This window comes from Lineus longissimus, chromosome 6 (assembly GCF_910592395.1).
Source record: "Lineus longissimus chromosome 6, tnLinLong1.2, whole genome shotgun sequence".
Taxonomy (NCBI): domain Eukaryota; kingdom Metazoa; phylum Nemertea; class Pilidiophora; order Heteronemertea; family Lineidae; genus Lineus; species Lineus longissimus.
In genome coordinates this window covers 7,002,267-7,006,598 of record NC_088313.1, presented here as the reverse complement: position 1 = coordinate 7,006,598, position 4,332 = coordinate 7,002,267, and the positions used below count along the sequence as shown (strand labels likewise).

Sequence of the window (4,332 nt, the reverse complement as noted above, 5' to 3'; positions counted from 1 at the left end):
CCGGCTGTTAGATTGCTGGAAACTTTATAATCATGTGAAGGTATCTATGCTGCCATCTATTCTAATGAATACTCGCATCCGCGCCACTGTGACTGTGCAGTTGAGTTGATCGAGTGCAGACTGTTGTCGACTGTGACTGTACGTAGTGTTGCATGTTGTTGTTGTGTGCTTGTGTGTCCACCAATGACCATCATCCATGGCATGTACAGCCTGCACTACTGCTGTATGGATTGTTGGTCAGTCAGGTCTGGCCTATACTCGATCATGAGTATGCAGTATGTTCTATACTTTACTTGTACCAATATCATCCCTCCATGCATTGCATACTGCATCCATAAAAATGCCCTCAACTCACTGAGTGAGGTGGATGTCGACCAGGGCGGGGCGCAGTCGGGGAATGATATAGTTAGTTAATACAGGTCAGTTTGTGTGTTGCCTAATGGTTCTTCCACTTTGATTTTAGGTTTCCCTAACGTAATCGGTGCGTTGGACTGCACACAGATAAAGATTCAAGCCCCATCTCAATTTGAGGATGTTTATGTCTGTCGCAAATCCATTCACAGCATCAATGTTCAGGTAAGCATGTGTGAATAGAACACTTTCAAAAGTCAGTTGGTAGCCCTGCCTAGTAACGAAATGTGCACATGATGTCTGTAGGCCTACACCAAAGTACAATAAACATGCATTGCATTTATTACCAGATGACCGGCTGGCTGGCTTTTTCATTTAGTCATCTTGGAACGAGATCAGGTTCACTTTTAAAGCCTGGCTCATTGAATCCCTGATCTAGTTTAAGAGATTGCATGTCCATCTGAAATATGAATATCCTGATTCCTGGCATAGTATGAATTAAAATCATTGCTAAGTATGAAAAATTTTGAAAGTACAGTGTTTCTGCCAGAAAAAAATTCAAGAGGGGGAACCAAAGCCCAAATTCCTGGTCGAAAGAGCAAATTTTGGCTGTTTTTCGGACAATCTTGGCAGTTGCCCCCCCCCCGGCAGAAACCCAGAAATAATATTTCAATTTCCACTTTTTGGTATTGCAGATGATATGTGATGCTGATCGCATTGCCACAAACCTTGTAGCCAAATGGCCGGGAAGTGTTCACGACAGTCGAATATTCAAGGTGTCGTCCATTGGCCGAGAACTTGCTAACCAAGGTAATTCAGACATGTGTGATACCCACTAAAAACAAGTAATTTAATAGATAGATAAATAATTTAATTGGAACTTTATCAACATTTATAACTAACATACATGTAGTAGAAAAGAAATTATCACATAGGCATACTATTGGATCAACAGTATCATGCTTATTTGAAAAATATATAATATATAAACGAGAAACCCCATGTTATGCATAAAATGACAAAAAAACATTGATATTCTCATATTCAATAAATTAGTATAAAATTCATTCATTTTGAAAAAAATTATTACATTTACAATATTGTATTTACAATTTCAGCTCCACATGATGGATTCCTTTTGGGAGACAAAGGTTATGCACTTGAACCGTACCTGATGACACCTTATCGGAATCCAACACCTGAAGAAGCCAGATATAATGCCGCCCAAGAGTTGAGCAGGCCTTTGGCATTTTAAAGAGGCGGTTCCATTGCTTGCACGATGAAATTCGGCTGGTCCCAGAACAGGCCTGTAAAGTGATAGTCTGCTGTGTAATCCTCAACAACATTGCACTGAAGCGGCAGGATGTGATGGAGCCACTTTTGGAGAATCAATATAACCTTGATCCCATTGATGACGATACTGTAACTGGAAGGGTTGTAAGAGATCATTTGCGTGATACCTTCTTTCATTTCTGATTGTGCAAGCATGCAAGTGTTTTTTAAGATATTTTAAGAGGAAACCTAAGTGAGTTGGCCATAAAATTGCATTTAAAAGAATACATGTGTTAGGGGCAAAATCCGTGTGCTATGTGAATCTATGCCTTTTATAGGTACGAAAAATAGTATTCAAAACTTTGGTTCATAGATCTTGTACTGTTTGGCATGTTTGATATTTGTACTTTTTGTGGCAAATTTGGATGTTTTTGATAGAATGTCTGACAGATCAGGGCCCGGTTGCACAGTCAGCATTAAGTTAACAACAACTTAAGTGCTAATGCTTGATTTAAAATCTCACTTATGTAGCAGTTGAATATCATCGACTTGGAAATTTTAACAGTAATCCTTAATATAATACCATTTTAATTGATAACTCTAGTCTTACATTAGTGAGATTTTAAAGCCAGCATTAGCGCTAACGTTGGTGTTAACCTAATACTGATTGAGCAACTGGGCCCATAGTCATAGTCAGTTTTTCCTAGTTACTATAATCAGGTGAAGATGGAGGACAAAAGTAGAAGTTGGTCGCTTAGGCAGATGTTGGTGGCTTGACCGAGGCTTTAAGCAGATTGGCAAGTTCTGCCTTGTTCATGTTCTTGTCAATGTTAGTGCTGGGGCAGCTAGCTGATCCTGCTACCCTCTTGCATGTGGACCTTGGTTCAAGAGGGGCACTTCCTAGGGCTGCTGAAGGCTTGGAGGACATACTAGTTATAGTAGAGCTAGGAAGAACAGCTGCAATTCCTCCTGCAGAAGTCTCAGCATCAGCTGATTGTAATGGTAGTCGGAAGTCAAACACGACATTCTTGTGTTCATCTTGCGTCACTGCTGTCCATGCTGAAAGTAGTTAAAGATCTGTAGAAATATGGTTCAACATCAATACATGACATTAGGTTTGCAATGATTAAAACTGTCAAAAGTTGCTATGTTATATCAATCTAAAATGATTTTTTTTAGATCGCTTAATTCCGCTCAGCTGACGTTTACTATTCAGTGAAATGAGTCGCTGTGCCTTTTATCTTGATGTGTGATGTCAACAATTTGTTGGGGAATTTTGATTGGGGGGCCTACTGTATGTTTTCTGGCATGTCCAAATAAGGGAGGTTGAGAATAACGACTTATCGCGGACACTTATCGTGTAAAACTGTAGAAAGAGGACAAAATTTGTGTACATATGCATTTGGATGTACGTATAAGTTTCCGTGATAAGTGACTGATCTCAACCTCCCTAATCTTATCAAATCAACCTAATACATGCATGTACCTATCTCAGAGTCGAACCCACTAATAAGGCCCTTGATGCTCGGATCACCTTCTCTCATGGTGTAGTAGGCCTCTTCAGCATCAGTTGGTGGTGGTTGACGTCCCCCACCACCAGTGGCTGGATGACGCATTTCGTCCATTTTTGCCCGTGCTGAAAATGAATGAAAACAACTTATTTATTTCAGCTATTAAATGCAATACAGTCCTGATCATTTTAATCATATCAACCTCCTACATTCCTAAGATATTTTGCAAACTAATAGATAAACTAAATGACCAATTACATAAATGCAAGTATTTTCGTAAGGGTATGCCTACATGCAGGCCTTGATAAGGATTCTATTATTGTCAAAATGTTTTCATGTGGTATTGATAGTTAGCATGGTTAGTAGGCCTTCACTTTTACCTTTCTCTTTACTGGTATTGGAACAGGGCCTTATCTGACTTTTTGCAAAATGTTGGTGCTTTCTACTGAAGTCTTAACCCTACAGCTGCGTGAACTGAACTCTTGACTTCTGATACATAATCATTTTTTGTGAGAATGGTAAAATGACTTACCTCCATGCTTTATATTCTTGTACTTTTTTTCACATTCTGCACTTGTGCGCACCACTACTCCTGCAGCGCTGTACGTAAAATGATATTTCGAAACAGTTCAAGTTCAAATTTGAACTAAGATGTAAGAATGATGCTAAAAGTAACATCACACAACAAAAAGTGCATTGCCATTGACATTTTAAAAATATCAATATTGCAGTACTAAATTGCAATACCTGGGCCATGATGCCTTATTTGATGATTATAACCGTAGTAGGCCTACTTAGCAAAACTTCAGTTCCTATATCACTTTGAAATTATCTTGTATCAGCCACTGGACTGTTCTTCTTGTGTTCATATTTTCATTTTAAAGGGACTCTGTAGACAGCAAGGTGGGCAAGATGAAGTTTAAATTAGTCGGGTCTCTCACATCTCGAAGTATATCGAAATCTTCGATCATGCTTGTATGCCGAATATATTCATATATATTAAACATGACCCAGTTTGAACTACAGTGGACACCTCCCTTAGTGGACACCTCTCTATTGAGGATAACCTCTCCATCAAGGACACTAGTTTTGTTCACAAAGTGGTTGTTTCCATTACATTTGACCTTTTTAATCAGGCACCTCTCAAGTAAGGACAGCACTTGCCAGTCCTAAGGGTGCCCTGAATAATAGAGAGGTA

The 4,332-nt window shown here is 39.1% G+C and overlaps 1 long non-coding RNA gene across 1 annotated transcript; it reads left to right on the top strand.

Annotated features, from left to right (window-relative positions):
• Positions 1-496: 496 nt before the first annotated feature.
• On the top strand, positions 497-1,566 carry LOC135489693 (uncharacterized). Its single transcript, XR_010447196.1, has 3 exons — positions 497-576; positions 1,047-1,161; positions 1,470-1,566. It is a non-coding gene; the product is annotated as an uncharacterized LOC135489693 (long non-coding RNA).
• The last annotated feature ends 2,766 nt before the right edge of the window (positions 1,567-4,332 follow it).